This window comes from Oncorhynchus mykiss, chromosome 13 (assembly GCF_057628025.1).
Source record: "Oncorhynchus mykiss isolate SJ-2025 chromosome 13, ASM5762802v1, whole genome shotgun sequence".
NCBI classification, from domain to species: domain Eukaryota; kingdom Metazoa; phylum Chordata; class Actinopteri; order Salmoniformes; family Salmonidae; genus Oncorhynchus; species Oncorhynchus mykiss.
The window spans coordinates 38820810-38840577 of record NC_143034.1 but is presented as its reverse complement, the minus strand read 5'-3'; the positions used below and the strand labels follow the sequence as shown (position 1 = coordinate 38840577).

Here is a 19768-nt window from a genome sequence, read left to right as displayed (position 1 = left end):
CTCGCTCTCTCAACCTCGCTCTCTCTCAACCTCGCGCTCTCTCTCTCTCTCTCTCTCTCAACCTCGCGCTCTCTCAACCTCGCACTCTCTCTCTCTCAACCTCGCTCTCTCTCTCTCTCAACTTCGCTCTCTCTCTCTCTCAACCTCGCTCTCTCTCTCTCAACCTCGCTCTCCCTCTCTCAACCTCGCTCTCTCTCTCTCTCAACCTCTCTCTCTCTCTCTCTCTCTCAACCTCGCTCTCTCTCTCTCTCTCAACCTCGCTCTCTCTCTCTCTCAACCTCGCTCTCTCTCTCTCTCTCTCAACCTCGCTCTCTCTCTCTCAACCGCGCTCGCTCTCTCTCAACCGCGCTCTCAACCGCGCTCGCTCTCTCTCAACCGCGCTCTCAACCGCGCTCGCTCTCTCTCAACCGCGCTCTCTCTCTATCAACTGCGCGCTCTCTCTCTCTCTCAACCTCGCTCTCTCTCTCTCAACCGCGCTCGCTCTCTCTCAACCGCGCTCTCAACCGCGCTCGCTCTCTCTCAACCGCGCTCTCAACCGCGCTCGCTCTCTCTCAACCGCGCTCTCAACCGCGCTCGCTCTCTCTCAACCGCGCTCTCTCTCTATCAACTGCGCGCTCTCTCTCTCTCTCAACCGCGCTCTCGCTCTCTCTCAACCGCGCTCTCTCTCTCTCAACCGCGCTCTCTCTCTCTCTCAACCGCGCTCTCTCTCTCTCAACCGCGCTCTCTCTCTCTCAACCGCGCTCTCTCTCTCAACCGCGCTCTCTCTCTCTCAACCGCGCTCTCTCTCTCTCAACCGCGCTCTCTCTCTCTCAACCGCGCTCTCTCTCTCTCAACCGCGCTCTCTCTCTCTCAACCGCGCTCTCTCTCTCTCAACCGCGCTCTCTCTCAACCGCGCTCTCTCTCAACCGCGCTCTCTCTCAACCGCGCTCTCTCTCTCTCTCTCTCAACCGCGCTCTCTCTCTCTCTCAACCGCGCTCTCTCTCTCTCAACCTCGCTCTCTCTCTCTCTCTCTCTCAACCTCTCTCTCTCTCAACCTCTCTCTCTCTCAACCTCTCTCTCTCTCAACCTCGCTCTCTCTCAACCTCGCTCTCTCTCAACCTCGCTCTCTCTCAACCTCGCTCTCTCTCAACCTCGCTCTCTCTCAACCTCGCTCTCTCTCAACCTCGCTCTCTCTCAACCTCGCGCTCTCTCAACCTCGCGCTCTCTCAACCTCGCGCTCTCTCAACCTCGCGCTCTCTCTCTCTCAACATATCCCTTTCTCTCAACATATCCCTTTCTCTCAACATATCCCTTTCTCTCAACATATCCCTTTCTCTCAACATATCCCTTTCTCAACACTTCCATCCCTATATTTCCATCTCAACCCCTCTCTCATCTCTTCAGCTCCCTGTCCTCCCTCGTCTGAGTGCCATCATTGATAGGGCGTTGCACTTTGATAACCATCCCACTCTCTTTGAACCTTTCTCTCTTTGAAAAAGAGACGCTTCGCATTGTGACAAGCCCTAAAAATAAAGCCCTTCTGTGCCCCTGTAAAAACAAGCGCATGTCAAAAAAAGACTTACTACAAAATAGGCCAGGGGAGAACTTACATGCGATATTTCATCATTATAACCCGTTTGGTGATTTTTCATGCTGATATTACTGTGTTATTTCATCATCCACGTCAAAACCAGGTAGGAATACAAATTGATCATACTGTAAGGTATGCAGGGCATTAATAAATGTGCAGTGATACATGACACTGTAATAACCGAAAGGAACTATAGGCTGCAAACTATATGTTACAAAAGGGAGTACATGCCGCAAGGGCACGGTTTATGTCTTTACATGTGTAGGCCGTCATTGTAAATAAGAATTTGTTCTTAACTGACTTGCCTTGTAAAAGGGTACACATGCAATGACAAGTGAAAGTGTTATGGGATAACAGCGAAAGCAGCAAGACAGAGGGCAACAGAGTGAAAAGCATCCAAACGTGAACTGACAACATATGAACTGCGATGAGGATGAGACAACACAAAACAGAGGTAAAATATGGGCAAAAATAAGAACAGAAGTACCATATTAGATCTTGCAGTGTAGTATTTTTCTTCCACACAGTCCAAAAAATCGTCAGGGTCGGGCTGTTTAGTAGACAGACCAAAAAAATACAGATTATTCACAGTCATGGGGTATTTAAAAATAATCACACACACAGTATAAAAAAAAAGTTGTTTAAGTTCTTTGAAGAGATGGGATGAAGGTTGGGTTAAAAAAAATGTATAAACATATATTTTTTAAACACACATAAGGGGTGAGAGACTCAAAAGGCTGGCCAAGGTGCCAAAAGGATACCATGCAAGTGGGGCCTTCAGAAAATAAAAGAAGAAAATACTTCAAGACTGGAGGATTGGAAGGTACTGTGTACAGGACTTGATGACTGATTGTTGATTAACACTCATACACACACATTCAAACACTGCTACATTTAAACACTGTTTAGACTCGGTTAGATATTTAATTGGAAGGGTTAGAAAATGTATTTTACAATGTGAGACTCTCACCCCTTCGGTATTTTGAAGTCAACATACAAACTACAACTCGTATTTGTTGACTGTGGGTACGTCCCAAATGACACCCTATTCCATATATACCTTTGACCAGGGACAATATGGTGTCATTTGGAGCGCACGCTCTGGGTTGCAGGCGTCTGTCGTCGCTATTATACCACATACAGTTAATATAGTCTATATAACATATCACCAAATACTATAGTATGCCTCATCCAAAATACAATGCACAGTTATGGTATGATAGCAGTGCAATAGCAATAGCCATGGAAATTGTGAGGTTCTGAATTTAAACAGTCATTATTGTTGCAACGCGTGATTTGGTTGGTCGAAAAGTATGAAATGTTGATGGGCAAGCCTGTGCGTGAGCTTGTGTTTGTGTGTGTTAGAGTCACTCACTGTTGGTTTGTGATGAGGTTCAGTCTCTTTCCTAAGCAGGGGATCAAACTTGACTTGATTGACTATCAGTGTTAAAAAATGAAACAGAGAATTAAACTGCAGTACTAAGAAATGAACACACAACACATTTCTAAATATAGTCACAGTGGCCTGGCAATAAAAAAATAAAAACCTGCATGACTCGAACAGCAACATAAGCACAAAATATCACTAAAGATCGCTTACGGGCATATTACTACTAGTGCAGGCACTTTCCCTCCTATATAATCTCTGTGGGTACTGAGTCAAAACTAAATGGCAAAGATTAAGACCCTCAGATATAGAGCCGCTGAATGAACAGTAAGCAGTTCCCCATGGGCCTTTTGCACATGCAGGGCGAATATTCAAGTCTCTTGGGAAGTGATGCTCAGCGACTCAGTGAGTGACAAAAAGGAGAGCTGGAAAGATAAGAAGCGAGTGCGGGGGAGAGGCAGAGAGAGGAAGGAGTGGTTTTCCATACTTAACCACAAAAGGTCATGAGAAGGACCACTCAGGAAGAAATTTGAAAAGCTTTCGTTACATTGTTATAAACGTGACATTATAGATGTCATAACCAGTCACTGTGACCTTAGGAGATGTTAGATTGTGGCTACTCACTTGACGCAGTCGTAAATAAAAATGATTTTTATAATTTCAGCCAGTTGTTTTGAAAGTAGAGCTCACAACCCAAAACGGGTCCCCGAATATTGTTCACAATTGTGTACAACGTCAGTGCATGTGGGGTGTGCATGTTGGGCTCACCTCGCAACCTCATTGGACAATACTGTGCTGACCTGAATCCCGCCTCCCACTTTAACCTTGCAACCTTACTGGACCTCATTCCACCTACCAATAAACATTCTCTATCAAGTTCTGTTGTTGCAGGCTATGGGTATGGTAGGGTATGGTCCCATCAGACTAATATGGCAAACGAGCAAGCAAATGTTATAAAGTAAGTTTAAACAACGGAAAATGTACACTTCTACAATACATGACCATAAGTTTGTGGACACCTGCTCATCAAATATCTCATTCCAAAATCATGGTTATTAATATGAAGTTGGTCCCCCTTTGCTGCTATAACAGCCTCCACTCTGCTCGGAAGGCTTTCCACTAGATGACGGAACATTGCTGCTGTCACGCCCTGGTCTAAGTATTTTGTGTTTTTCTTCATGTATTGGGTCAGGCCAGGGTGTGGCATCGGGTTTTTTGTATTGTGGTGTGTTTTGTCCTGGGGTTCTGGTGTGTATGTATTGGGATTGTAGCTAGTGGGGTTATCTAGCAAAGTCTATGGCTGTCTGGAGTGGTTCTCAATCAGAGGCAGGTGTTTACCGTTGTCTCTGATTGGGAACCATATTTAGGCAGCCATATTCTTTGAGTTTGTCGTGGGTGATTGTCCTTAGTATCATGATGTCCTATGTGTCGTTATTCCTGTCTATGCGTTAGTTTTCACTAGTATAGGCTGTTTCGGTTTTCGTTACATTTATTGTTTTGTAGTGTTTGTATTTAGATTCGTGTTTCGTTTGTTGAATAAACATGGATCGCAATCTACACGCTGCATTTTGGTCCGACTCTCCTTCTCACAAAGAAAACCGTTACAGCTGCGGGGACTTGCATCAGGCACTGATGTTGGGCAATTAGGCCTGGCTCTTAGTCGGCGTTCCAATTCATCCCAAAAGTGTTCGATGAGGTTGAGGTCAGGGCTCTGTGCAGGCCATTCAAGTTCTCCACACCGATCTTGGGAAACCATTTCTGTAAGGACCGCACTTTGTGCACAGGAAAATTGTCATGCTGGAACTGTTTCCACAAAGTTGGAAGCACAGAATTGTGTAGAATATTATTGTATGCTGTGGTGCTAAGATTTCCCTTCACTGAAACTAAGGGGCCTGGCTCGAACCATGAAAAACAGCCCCAGACCGGTATTCCACATCCACCAAACTTTACAGTTGCCACTATGCATTGGGGCATGCGTTCTCCTGGCATCCGCCATGCCATCCACTATGCATTGAGGCATACGTTCTCCTGGCATCCGCCAAAACCAGATTTGTCTGTCGGTGGTGAAGCATGATTCATCACTCCAGGGAACGCGTTTCGCGGCTGAGCTGTTGTTGCTCCTAGACGTTTCCACTTCATAATAACAGCACTGACAGTTGATCGGGGCAGCCCTAGCGGGGCAGAAATTTGACGAACTGACTTGTTGGAAAGGTGGCATCCAATGACGGTGCCTGAGCTCTTCAGTAAGGCCATTCTACTGCCAATGTTTGTCTATTAAGACTGCATGCTGTGTGCTCAATTTTATACACTGCTCAGCAACGGGTGTGGCTGAAATAGCCAAATTCACTCATTTGAAGGGGTGTCCATCTACTTTTGATTATATAGTTGCATCAAATGTCCTACTCCTTGAAAGTCAATCGGGGGAGAAGGGCGTAACGCTTGGCATTCCAGACGTGACGCTTGGCATTCAAGCCAAAGAGTTCAATCTTGGTTTCATCAGACCTGAGAATTTTGTTTCTTATGGTCTCAGAGTCCTTTAGCTGCCTTTTGGCAAAAAAAAGAAATGTCCTCTCACTGTCAACTGTGTTTCTTTTCAGCAAACTTAACATGTGTAAATAATTGTATGAACATAACAAGATTCAACAACTGAGACATAAACTGAACAAGTTCCACAGACATGTGACTAACAAATGGGGGGGGTCAAAATCAAAAGTAACAGTCAGTATCTGGTGTGGCCAGCAGCTGCATTAAGTACTGCAGTGCATCTCCTCCTCATGGACAGCACCAGATTTGCCAGTTATTGCTGTGAGATGTTACCCCACTCTTCCACCAAGGCACCTGTAAATTCCCGGACATTTCTGGCCCTTGCCCTCACCCTCCGATCCAATAGGTCCCAGACGTGCTCAATGGGATTGAGATCCGGGCTCTTCGCAGGCCATGGCAGAACACTGACATTCCTGTTTTGCAGGAAATCACGCACAGAACGAGCAGTATGGCTGGTGGCATTGTCATGCTGGAGGGTCATGTCAGGATGAGCCTGCAGGAAGGGTGCCACATGAGGGAGGAGGATGTCTTCCCTGTAACGCACTGTATTGAGATTGCCTGCAATGACAACAAGCTGGTGTAACTCGGGCAGTTGTTGTTGCCATCCTATACCTGTCCCGCAGGTGTGATGTTCGGATGTACCGATCCTGTGCAGGTGTTGTTACATGTGGTCTGTCACTGCGAGGACGATCAGCTGTCCGTCCTGTCTCCCTGTAGCGCTGGCTTAGGCATCTCACAGTACGGACATTGCCATCTATTGCCCTGGCCACATCTGCAGTCCTCATGCCTCCTTGCAGCATTCCTAAGGCATGTTCACGCAGATGAGCAGTAGAAAGGCCTCTTTAGTGACCTAAAATGTCATAACTGTGACCTTAATTGCCTACCGTCTGTAAGCTGTTAGTGTCTTAACGACCGTTCCACAGGCGCATGCTCATTCATTGTTTATGGTTCATTGAACAAACATGGGAAAGTTTGTGGTATACATTTCTTGAGCGCATTATCACGATTCACAAACAGAATGGATGGACGCGCCTTGTATAAACCTTATAGCCTATTGCACAATATATTACAAAATTCAAATAAAATACAAGATTACTGGTTCAAACCCCTGATCCAACTCGGTGAAACATCTGTCAATGTGCCCTTGAGCAAGGTACTTAACCCTAATGGCTACTGTATATCAATCTGGATATGAGTGTCTGCTAGTATACAAAAAAATAAAAAAAATAATATATAACTTCTAATTTCAGATGTTTTCTAACTTATGATGCATGGATTTGATCCATCTTTTTTAGCTGCTATCAAAACAACTAATGGTAAGCCATACAGGCACTTGAAAACTTGCTTCAGATCGCAATACATGACAGGCACGAGTGCGTAATCTCATGCACTAAATGATGACAGGTTAGAATGTAAGGATTCAGATGCTTTTCCCGCTTGGAGAGGACTGTATAAGATCATTTATTATGCATGTATGAGCCATACATTGACACGTTGAGTGCTTTTATTATAAAGGTGCATAAGGTGAAAATGACCTTCCCCAAACTTGAAACTCAAGCGCTGCTTATGTATGCCCGTTGGCCACTTTAGTTGTGATACAAACCTTAAAACATATACACCTATGGACTAGGCTACATGACATGTGACTATGATTCAATAAGTAGAAAGAAAAAAAAAGGCATTGTTTCTTAAGCTGGTCATCATTCACAAGTGATAATATATAATTCACAAGTAATTTGATAATATTGTCACCCATCAGACTATTCTTGATTTAATATAGTTTTTACATATACTAAATAATATATGTGTGAAATATGTTTTGATTTAGAATGGACCATAATCATGCACCTGTATCGAAACAGGGTCGGCAGGAAAAAAATGCATGTAATCTATGCACTTAAATTGCGACTGAAGGACACTTTTCCCCGTGGTTTATTTTCATGCCAGCCAGGTACTCCTGTTGTAAATATAAGCAATGTGCTTAATATTAAGAAAGTTGAGAAATAAATATAGTAGGCCTAGCCTATAGAATGCTGATCCTCCTATTTTTATTAGAGGCCATTAATCTGTTTTAACGCACAATTGCATAGCCTACTGAAATGTTGCGCAACATTAGATCATGTGCTCTCATGAAGTGTTTGATTAGATTTTTAAATACATTTGCATTGACGTCAGAGAGATTAGAAGGACAATAGAGCGCTGAGTACCAGGCAGTTAGCAAGTTTGGTAGGCTACTAATGAACATCGGCAGCATCAGGGCTGGGAGAAGCCTAATTTACTGTGACTAAAAATTCACGTGGAATTAGACTGCCTTCATGACTCGTGACCGAAGGTGTGGTGGTAATACGTTCACCCTAACTGCCCTAGTCATGAATGCTTATGACATACTATGGCATGCTAATGTCACTCTTATAACAGTCTTATACCAAAGGGATTAAGTAAAATGCTACTGAAGACACTCACAGTTGATCTCAGAGAGGGTCTTCCCTTCTCGTGTGTTCCCAGAGCGAATCCGATGCGGCACTGATACAGGGGGCTGTCAAAACAGATAAAGTGGAGTGAGGGAAACAGTACAACACTAACTAGCCTGGTCCCAGATCTGTTTGTGCTGTATTGCCAAATTTTATGGTCATTGTCAGCCCAAAACAATCTGGGACCAGGCTAGGCATACATTAGTCGCAAGGCAAAAATGTAGCATTGTCTGATGCAGGCATTCTGACATTCCTACCTTCTACAGTACCGTTTATGAAAGTGTTTGATATTATTTCAATGTGCTTGTATGCATCTGATACTGCCTTAAAATTGAATTTAAAATGGGATTTAATTGTATTTTAAAGTATTGTGGTGGCAGCTTTATGTAATGGGTTTGCTGGTCAATGGCAGGGACTGGGGGATTTGTCAGGATCAAAATAAATATGAAAGGAACAAAGCTCAGGTAAAAAGGAAAACCAGCCTCAGTCTTCTGAAAACCTAACCCTGGGGTGGAGTTATATTTTTCAGCCAGACAATTACACACATTGTTATGCCAAAGACACACCAGTGGCTTTCCAAGAGGTGTTGAGTGTTTGAGTGGTTTAGTCTCAGTCCTGAATTAAAGTTGCTTGAAAATCAGAGACGAGGTTCAATTATTCCTGTTCACCATTGATTCCCAACAAATTTACTGACCTTAAGCAATTTTGACAAAAATAATGGACATATGTTGCCCTAAGAGTTATGCAAAGTTGGTAGAATATTATTCACAGCTGTAATGGCTGCCAAATGTACTTCCACCAGGTATTAACTCTGGGGTGTGAAGACGCATGCAATCAAGACATCTTCGTTCTTTTATTTTAAATTAATTTAGAAATGTTTCTATCATTTAAAAAATGTGGAGTAGATTGTGTAGATCTGTAGGTAAAAATTCCAGTGTAATCCCTTTATGTATGTAATTTTAAGGCAGCAAAATGTGAAGACTGTGCAAGGGGGGTGTAGAAAAAGTATTCAAGACCTCTTCACTTTTTCCACATTGTTACGTTACAGCCTTATTCTAAAATTGATTAAATTGTTTTTTTCCCCTCATCAATATACAGCGATTCCAGCCTTGAGTCGTCTTGGGAATAGCGCTAAAAGCTTGGCACATCTGCATTTGAGGAGTTTCTCCCATTCTTCTCTGCAGAGCCTCTCGAGCTCTGTCAGGTTGAATGGGGAGTGTCGCTGCACAGCTATTTTAAGATCTCTCCAGAGATGTTCATTGGGTACGAGTCCGGGCATTGGCTGGACCATTCAAGGGCATTCAGAGAGTTGTTTCCGAAGCCACTCCTGCATTGTCTTGGCTGTGTGCTTAGGGTCGTTGTCCTGTTGGAAGGTGAACCTTCGCCTCAGTCTGAGGTCCTGAGCACTCTGGAGCAGGTTTTCATTAAGTATCTTTTTACTTTGCTCCGTTCATCTTTCCCTCAATGCTGACTAGTTTCCCAGTTCCTGCTGCTGAAAAACATCCCCACAGGATAATGCTGCCACCACGCTTCACCGTAGGGAAGGTGCTAAGTTTCCTCCAGACGTGACGCTTGGCATTCAAGCCAAAGAATTCAATCTTGGTTTCATCAGACGTGAGAATGTTGTATCTTATGGTCTCAGAGTTCGTTAGCTGCCTTTTGGCAAACTCCAAGCGGGCTGTCATGTGCCTTTTAGTAAGGAGTGGCTTCCGTCTGGCCACTCTAACATAGATGCCTGATTGATGGAGTGCTGCAGAGATGATTGTCCTCCTGGAAGGTTCTCCTATCTCCACAGAGGAACTCTGGAGCTCTGTCAGAGTGACCAAGGCCCTTCTCCCCCGATTGCGCCGTTTGGCTGGGTGGCCAGCTCTAGGAAGAGTCTTGGTGGTCCCAAGCTTCTTCCATTTAAGAATGATGGAAGCCATTGTGTTCTTCGGGACCTTCAATGTGGCAGAAATGTTTTGGTACCCTTCCCCAGATCTGTGCCTCGACACAATCCTGCTCTGACATGCACTGCCAACTGTGAGACCTTACAGGTGTGTGCCTTTCAAATAATGTCCAATCGATTGAATTTATCACAGGTGGACTCTAATCAAGTTGTAGAAACATCTCAAGTATGATCAATGGAAACAGGATGCACCTGAGCTAAATTTCAAGTCTCATAGCAAAGGGTCTGAATACTTATTTACCGCCTGCCCCGTATTTAGGTTTATTATTTTTCATAAAATGTGTAAACATTTCTAAAAACATGTTTTCGCTTTGTCATTATGTGGCAGTGTGTAGATTGATGAGGCTTTTTTTTTTTTAGAATAAGGCTGTAACGTAACAAAATGTGGAAAAGGGGAAGGGGTCTGAATACTTTCCGCATGCACTGTAATTAGTGTCAAGAGGTAAGATAAGAGATCTGTATATAATGATGAGATGCTCATGTCTCCTTCCTAACAATGGGAGTTGTTGTCCCATTGGCGGAAGACAGGCGACATGTTTAGATTTCAGCGAGAGACCAGTATAATGTAACGACAATCAGCGATAACGATGATTTTTTTTACCTTTATTTAACTAGGCAAGTCAGTTAAGAACAAATTCTTATTTTCAATGACGGCCTAGGAACAGTGGGTTAACTGCCTGTTCAGGGGCAGAACGACAGATTTGTACCTTGTCAGCTCGGCGATTTGAACTTGCAACCTTCCGGTTACTAGTCCAACGCTCTAACCACTAGGCTACCCTGCCGATGAGGGAAGAACAAGATTTCAAATGAAAGAATAACAAGTATTCAAACCGTCTTGGCAGCCGGCGCATACGTCCCAAATGGCACCCTATTCCTTTTATAGTGCACTACTTTTGACCAGACGCCTATGGACCCTAGTCAAAAGTAGTGCACCATATAGGGAATAGGGTTCCATTTGGGAAACAAGTGAGTCACGTCTTCCTGGCAACCTTCCAGACTTCCCTGATTAAAAAGGCTAGTGTAAAAATACCACCATTGAATGTCGCACTTTGATGACACGTGTAATGAAAATGACCCTTCTGGGGGGGCATCAACCTGATATCCTCCCTTCCACTAAGCCATGTGGGGAAAATCATTAGTTGGCTGCCAGTCGTCTTCTGTGTCATGACTATAAGAAAGGCGTGCGTCCCAAATGGCTGCCCATTTCCTATATAGTGCACTAATTATGAGCACAGCCCAAGTAGTGCACTATGTAGGGACCAGGGTGACATTTGGGGGCAGCCAAGTTAGTCCCAGGATGGCTTCCACTGTTATTTATTTAGCAGTGTGTCCTCCTTCGTGCATCAGAGGACATGCACTTTACTTTATGTGAAGGGCTCACAGTGGAACTAACATTCCCAGGGCACAAAATGGCAGTTGAAGGACGTCCTTCACTGCCTGGTTGTTTTGAAGAAGAGACTAAAAGCATTTAGAGCCAAACCGTTGGAAGCCAGGGGCAGTTGAAGGAGCTTCTCCAGCACAACTTAATCTTGGGATATAATTCTTGTCTACATTTTATTCATTTAGCAGATGCTCTTATCCAGTAGTGGGTGCATACATTTTCATACTTTTTTTGGTAGTGGATCCCGTGGGAATTGAACCCACAACCCTGGAGTTGCAAGCACCATGCTCTACCAACTGATCCACATGGGTCTACCATTAAAGACAAATAGCATTTGGTTCCAATTTACAATAAGTGTCCCCCGATACCTTTGTATTTACATGCAGCTCTACAGTATCTACACTGTAATTATACTACCTGATGTAAATATTTATTAAGGTCACCCACTGTAAAGTGGGACTAAGTACTCAAATGGTAAAATGTATCATACATACAAGGACCCAATGGTTTCACACCATTCTCCACATCAAACAATTTCAGCACATGCTCATTAATGATGTTACACCCGAACACACTTACCATGCACAAACGTTTAAAAACACGAACAGCACATCTATGCCTGTGTGCACACAATCTCAATTACCAGAGCAAGCAAACACACCCATATAGGCCCACAACACCCACAAGCACACAGACAGACACACGGTACCTCTCTGCCAACGGAAAAGTGTGGGAGTCGCCGAGATAGGGGGACAACGGGTTGAAACACACCCCAGTATGAGCCAAAGCAACCTCTTGTATTTCAACTAAGGGCAAAGGAGAGAGGCAGAGACACTCAGCCCAACTGATAAGAGGAGTTGAGAAGGATTAGGGTGAAATTGCCCTTAGATGCTGATCTTCGGTCAGTTTTGCATTTCTCCCACTAATGTTTAAGGTTAGGCTTTGGGGAAAGGAAGCTGATCATAGATCTGTACCTAGGGGAAACTTTACCCCGGAGCAGTTGAGGACAGGGGGTGAAACGGCCTAAATAATTCCTTCAAGGCACAGAGTCAACATCTAGAGTCAGTTATTATGGGCCTTGGACAATGTGTACTACTGCCAACTAAAGTGACAGTGCAACTTTTTGGAATGAGTCATGCGTACATTTGATGAGACAATGTTGAGGAAATGTAAAAAATAAAAATAAAAATTGCAGGCAGCTAAGAGGCTAATTAATGCTTATGCTAAGGCTAATACATCTTTAAAATTCAAACAAAAATGTGTAGATGCTGTATAATATAATACATTCCGTAATTGTCTAACAAATATGCATTTAAGTGTGCCAATGAACAAGACAGAATGTTCAGTCAGTGTATTCTAGTATAATATTGACAAAGATAAAAGTACTGCTGAGTGTGTCATGTATTGTCATGTTGTGTCTTTCTGTCCTTTCCTTTCACCCTGTCTCCCTCTGCTGGTCGTACTAGGTTACCGTTTCTGTCCCTCTTTCCCCCAGCTGTTCCTTGTCTTCTCTGACTACCTCATTCACCCCTTTTCCCACCTGTTCCCTTTTTCCCTCTGATTAGGTCCCTATATCTCTCTCTGTTTCTGCTCCTGTCTTTGTCGGATTCTTGTTTGTGTGTCTCATGCCTGAACCAGACTATCATCGTGTTTGCTGCAACCTTGTCCTGTCCTGTCGGAATCTACCTGTCCATCTGAGCCCACGTGTGTTCATCATTAAAGAAACTCTGTTTGTTAATTCGCTTTTGGGTCCTCATTCACGCACCTGACAGAAGAATCCGACCAAGAATGGACCCAGCGACTTCGGATCCTCTCCACTCAGCCGTCGAGATCCAGGGAGCGATGCTAGGCAGACACGAGCAGGAATTGTCTGCTGCTCGAAATGCCGTTGAGACCCTGGCCACCCAAGTCTCCAACCTCACAGAACAGGTTCACCATCTCCGCCTCGATCCACCGGCCACTTCCAGGGCTTTCGAATCTCCGGAGCCCAGAATCAATAACCCGCCGTGTTACTCTGGGGAGCCCACTGAATGCCGCTCGTTCCTCACCCAGTGTGATATTGTGTTTTCTCTCCAGCCCAACACTTACGCCAGGAGCACTGCTCGTGTCGCCTACGTCATATCTCTCCTTACTGGACGGGCTCGTGAGTGGGGCACGGCAATCTGGGAGGCAAGGGCTGAGTGTACTAACCAGTATCAGGACTTTAAGGAGGAGATGATACGGGTTTTTGATCGATCTGTTTTTGGGGAGGAGGCTTCCAGGGCCCTGTCTTCCCTATGTCAAGGCAATCGATCCATAACAGACTACTCTATTGAGTTTCGCACTCTTGCTGCCTCCAGTGGCTGGAACGAGCCGGCTTTGCTCGCTCGTCTTCTGGAGGGTCTCCGCGCAGAGGTAAAGGATGAGATTCTCTCCCGGGAGGTTCCTTCCAGCGTGGATTCCTTGATTGAACTCGCTATTCGCATTGAGCGACGGGTTGATCTTCGTCACCGAGCTCGTGGAAAGGAGCTCGCGTTCTCCGTTGCCCCCCTCTCCGCATCACTACCATCTTCCTCTGCCGGCTCGGGAGCTGAGCCTATGCAGCTGGGAGGTATCCGCATCTCGACTAAGGAGAGGGAACGGAGAATCACCAACCGCCTCTGTCTCTATTGCGGTTCTGCTGGTCATTTTGTCACTTCATGTCCAGTAAAAGCCAGAGCTCATCAGTAAGCGGAGGGCTACTGGTGAGCGCTACTACTCCTGTCTCTCCTTCAAGATCCTGCACTACCTTGTCGGTCCATCTACGCTGGACCGGTTCGTCAGCTTCCTGCAGTGCCTTAATAGACTCTGGGGCGGAGGGCTGTTTTATGGACGAGACCTGGGCTCGGGAACATGACATTCCTCTCAGACAGTTAAGGGCGTCCACGGCCTTGTTCGCCCTGGATGGTAGTCCTCTCCCCAGGATTCAGCGTGAGACGCTACCTTTAACCCTCACTGTTTCTGGTAATCATAGCGAAACCATTTATTTTTTAATTTTTCGTTCACCTTTTACACCTGTTGTTTTGGGCCATCCCTGGCTAGTTTGTCATAATCCTTCCATTAATTGGTCTAGTAATTCTATCCTCTCCTGGAACGTCTCTTGTCATGTGAAATGTTTAATGTCTGCTATCCCTCCTGTTTCCTCTGTCTCTTCTTCACAGGAGGAGCCTGGTGATTTGACAGGGGTGCCGGAGGAATATCACGATCTGCGCACGGTGTTCAGTCGGTCCAGGGCCACCTCTCTTCCTCCACACCGGTCGTATGATTGTAGTATTGATCTCCTTCCGGGAACCACTCCCCCCCGGGGTAGACTATACTCTCTGTCGGCTCCCGAACGTAAGGCTCTCGAGGATTATTTGTCTGTAGCTCTTGACGCCGGTACCATAGTCCCCTCCTCCTCTCCCGCCGGAGCGGGGTTTTTTTTTGTCAAGAAGAAGGACGGGTCTATGCGCCCCTGCATAGATTATCGAGGGCTGAATGACATAACAGTGAAGAATCGTTATCCGCTTCCTCTTATGTCTTCAGCCTTCGAGATCCTGCAGGGAGCCAGGTTTTTCACTAAGTTGGACCTTCGTAACGCTTACCATCTCGTGCGCATCAGGGAGGGGGACGAGTGGAAGACGGCGTTTAACACTCCGTTAGGGCACTTTGAATACCGGGTTCTTCCTTTCGGCCTCGCTAACGCTCCAGCTGTCTTTCAGGCATTAGTCAATGATGTCCTGAGAGACATGCTGAACATCTTTGTTTTCGTTTACCTTGACGATATCCTGATTTTTTCACCGTCACTCCAGATTCATGTTCAGCACGTTCGACGTGTCCTCCAGCGCCTTTTAGAGAATTGTCTTTTTGTGAAGGCTGAGAAGTGCACTTTTCATGCCTCCTCCGTCACATTTCTCGGTTCTGTTATTTCCGCTGAAGGCATTAAGATGGATCCCGCTAAGGTCCAAGCTGTCATTGATTGGCCCGCCCCTAAGTCACGCGTCGAGCTGCAGCGCTTTCTCGGCTTCGCGAACTTCTATCGTCGTTTCATCCGTAATTTCGGTCAGGTGGCAGCTCCTCTCACAGCCCTTACTTCTGTCAAGACGTGCTTTAAGTGGTCCGTTTCCGCCCAGGGAGCTTTTGATCTCCTCAAGAATCGTTTTACATCCGTTCTGCCAAACGACTTAATGCGCGTCAGGCGCGTTGGGCGCTGTTTTTCGCTCGTTTCGAGTTCGTGATTTCTTATCGTCCGGGCTCTAAGAACACCAAGCCTGATGCTTTATCTCGTCTCTTCAGTTCTTCAGTAGCCTCCACTGACCCCGAGGGGATTCTCCCTGAGGGGCGTGTTGTCGGGTTGACTGTCTGGGGAATTGAGAGGCAGGTAAAGCAAGCGCTCACTCACACTCCGTCGCCGCGCGCTTGTCCTAGGAACCTTCTTTTCGTTCCCGTTCCTACTCGTCTGGCCGTTCTTCAGTGGGCTCACTCTGCCAAGTTAGCCGGCCACCCTGGCGTTCGGGGTACGCTTGCTTCCATTCGCCAGCGTTTTTGGTGGCCCACCCGGGAGCATGACACGCGTCGTTTCGTGGCTGCTTGTTCGGTCTGCGCGCAGACTAAGTCCGGTAACTCCCCTCCTGCCGGCCGTCTCAGGCCGCTTCCCATTCCCTCTCGACCGTGGTCTCACATCGCCTTAGATTTTGTCACCGGACTGCCTTCGTCAGCGGGGAAGACTGTTATTCTTACGGTTGTCGACAGGTTCTCTAAGGCGGCTCATTTTATTCCCCTTGCTAAGCTTCCTTCTGCTAAAGAGACGGCACAAATCATCATCGAGAATGTTTTCAGAATTCATGGCCTTCCGTCAGACGTCGTTTCGGACAGAGGTCCGCAATTCACGTCTCAATTTTGGAGGGAGTTTTGCCGTTTGATTGGGGCTTCCGTCAGTCTCTCTTCCGGCTTTCACCCCCAGTCTAACGGTCAAGCAGAACGGGCCAATCAGACTATTGGTCGCATCTTACGCAGTCTTTCTTTTCGCAACCCTGCGTCTTGGTCAGAACAGCTCCCCTGGGCAGAATACGCCCACAACTCGCTTCCTTCGTCTGCGACCGGGCTATCTCCTTTTCAGAGTAGCCTCGGGTACCAGCCTCCGCTGTTCTCATCTCAGTTCGCCGAGTCCAGCGTCCCCTCCGCTCAGGCTTTTGTCCAACGTTGCGAGCGCACCTGGAAGAGGGTCAGGTCTGCACTTTGCCGTTATAGGACGCAGACTGTGAGGGCTGCTAATAAGCGTAGAACTAAGAGTCCTAGATATTGTCGCGGTCAGAGAGTTTGGCTCTCCACTCAGAACCTTCCCCTTAAGACGGCTTCTCGCAAGTTGACCCCGCGGTTCATTGGTCCGTTCCGTATTTCTCGGGTCATTAATCCTGTCGCAGTTCGACTTCTTCTTCCGCGATACCTTCGTCGCGTCCACCCGGTCTTCCATGTCTCCTGTATCAAGCCCGTTCTTCGCGCCCCCGCTCGTCTTCCCCCCCCCCCCCCCCATCCTTGTCGAGGGTGCACCCATCTACAGGGTCCGTAGGATTTTGGACATGCGTCCTCGGGGCCGTGGTCACCAGTACCTCGTAGATTGGGAGGGGTACGGTCCTGAGGAGAGGAGTTGGGTTCCCTCTCGGGACGTGCTGGACCGTGCGCTGATCGAGGATTTCCTCCGTTGCCGCCAGGTTTCCTCCTCGAGTGCGCCAGGAGGCGCTCGGTGAGTGGGGGGGTACTGTCATGTATTGTCATGTTGTGTCTTTCTGTCCTTTCCTTTCACCCTGTCTCCCTCTGCTGGTCGTACTAGGTTACCGTTTCTGTCCCTCTTTCCCCCAGCTGTTCCTTGTCTTCTCTGACTACCTCATTCACCCCTTTTCCCACCTGTTCCCTTTTTCCCTCTGATTAGGTCCCTATATCTCTCTCTGTTTCTGCTCCTGTCTTTGTCGGATTCTTGTTTGTGTGTCTCATGCCTGAACCAGACTATCATCGTGTTTGCTGCAACCTTGTCCTGTCCTGTCGGAATCTACCTGTCCATCTGAGCCCACGTGTGTTCATCATTAAAGAAACTGTTTGTTAATTCGCTTTTGGGTCCTCATTCACGCACCTGACAGAGTGTGAATACCGTGGCTTTGAATAGCAAAAGCACTCCCATCAAACTCTTGCTGTGCATTATACACAGACTAAATTGACCCCTAAAACCTAGTGACACAATGTTCTGTATGACAAAGTACAATAGACGCTCTATAACCAATGATAGTCCTTTGTAGTCAAATAAAATGATTTAGGGCCTTGATCAATCAAAACCAGTAACCAGGAATACAGGATAAGACAAAGGAAAATCTAAATGATTACTATTTCCACTGTGAGAATTGATGTCACCATTGAATAATGGCAACTTCAAAGTCAACCTAGCCTGGGTGCCAGTCTGATTCTGCTATCTTGACAACTCCTTATGGAATAGTTATGCCAAATGTTTGGATTGACACTGAGTGACAAGGAGTTGGAAAGATTGTATTAACAGACTAGCAAAGGTTACTGGTTTTGATTAAATGAGGATGTGTCCTGTGAGTGTCTGCAGCTGTACTGTACCTCCTCGGACTCCTCGGGCTCATCATCTAAGTGGTCGTCGTAGGAGGAGTGGTCCGGGTTGCTGGCCTTGTCCAAGAGCTCGATGGCCAGCGTGCGACTTAGAGGTTGCGAGACAAAGGGATGCTGGGAAAACATCAGGGGACAACAATGAAGCTGAGTTCATACTGTAGGATAGCCTGGTCTCGGATCTGTTTGTGCGGTCTTGCCAATTCCTATGGTTATTGATGGGGCAATGACCATAGCAGTTGGCAAGACAACACAAACAGATCTGAGACCAGACTAACTGTAGGAGACTATGGGCCAGATTCAGTAAAGAAAAACCACGTGTCAGAAAGATTGCATTATGAGAAATGCAATCGAGTAAAACAAATTAATCATAGCTCTCAATTATTTAAAAAAATAAATTTCCTGCTGTGGTTGTTCCCTCTTGAGCCAAATAGCAGTTGAATAAAATAGGAGTTGGCTTGGCTTGGGGAAAATGTTATCTAAGATGAGATAAGATACAACTTTATCCATCCCCTTAGGACAATTAGATTCAGGGCTAAAGTGGTGCATCTGATATGAACTGACATACAAAAACACTAGACAGACAACACATTTAGGTTGCGTCCCAAATATGGGCATACGGTGCCACTTGCCTCAGACAAGCATGACACAAGACATTATCACATTTTTATTACATGCTTGTGCAATAGATTATTAAAAGGCTAAAGAGTAATGTGTAAAAGGCACTTTAAGTGAGGTAGATCTAAACAAGATTTCTAAGATAAAATATTAAAACGGTTGAGCCTGTAAGAGTTAGGTGGGTTCCTCTGTCCAAGTTTAGTTGAGTGATATACATGGTCGAGTTCTAAGAACACAAACCTCAGGCTAATAGTAAATAAGAGTTGCTATGTGGAAACTGAAGCACTTTCTACAGCACTTTCTGCAATTGCAACATCCTTTTTTGGACTGTTAAATAAATGTTTACCCACTGATTCTTTAAGAATCTTTTAAATGCCTCATGAGCTTAGCTCAACTGTCATACACCATCAGAACCCAAAATGTAAGCTTGTTTTACTTGAAAACAAACACTGTATAGCCTCAAAGTGTATAACTGGGGGCAAAATTCCCCCCTCCTGGACACCTACACCACCCGATGCCACAGGAAGGCCAAAAAGAAATTCAAGGACATCAACCACCCGAGCCACTGCCTGTTCACCCCGCTATCATCCGGAAGGCAAGATCAATACAGGTGCATCAAAGCTGGGACTAAAGACTGAAAAACAGCTTATATCTCAAGGCCATCAGACTGCTAAACAGCAATCACTTGCACATCAGAGGCGGCTGCCTATAGACATATATCAGGAATCACTGCCCACTTTTAGAAATGGATCACTAGCCACTTTAATAACGTTTCCGTATCTAGCACAACTCATTTCATATGTATAGACTGTGCTCCAAGCTATTCTACGGCATCTTAGTCACTTTAATTGTGTGTAAATATTCCATCACCCATCTCATATGTACAGTTGAAGTCGGAAGTTGACATACACCTTAGCCAAATACCTTTAAACTCAGTTTTTCACAATTCCTGAAATTGAATCTTAATAAAAAATTCCCTGTTTTAGGTCAGTTAGGATCACCACTTTATTTTAAGAACGTGAAATGTCAGAATAATAGTAGAGAGAATGATTTATTTCAGCTTTTATTTCTTTCATCACATTCCCAGTGGGTCAGAAGTTTACATACACTCAATTAGTATTTGGTAGCATTGCCTTTAAAATTGTTTAACTTGGGTTTGTAGGCCTCCATGCTCGCACACACTTTTTCAGTTCTGCCAACATATTTTCTATAGGATTGAGGTCAGGGCTTTGTG

The 19768-nt window shown here is 45.6% G+C and overlaps 1 pseudogene across 1 annotated transcript in view; it reads right to left on the bottom strand.

The window, feature by feature from the left end:
- The window catches only part of LOC110485133 (mitogen-activated protein kinase kinase kinase kinase 3-like), a 100048-nt pseudogene that overhangs the window by 26431 nt on the left and 53849 nt on the right, over window positions 1–19768 (bottom strand). Inside the window, exons 13-16 of the transcript XR_016485880.1 lie at window positions 17911–18033; window positions 7965–8037; window positions 2946–3007; window positions 2060–2120 (exon numbers count right to left, since the gene is read on the bottom strand). The product of XR_016485880.1 is annotated as a mitogen-activated protein kinase kinase kinase kinase 3-like (transcript). The remainder of the gene's footprint in view (window positions 1–2059; window positions 2121–2945; window positions 3008–7964; window positions 8038–17910; window positions 18034–19768) is intronic.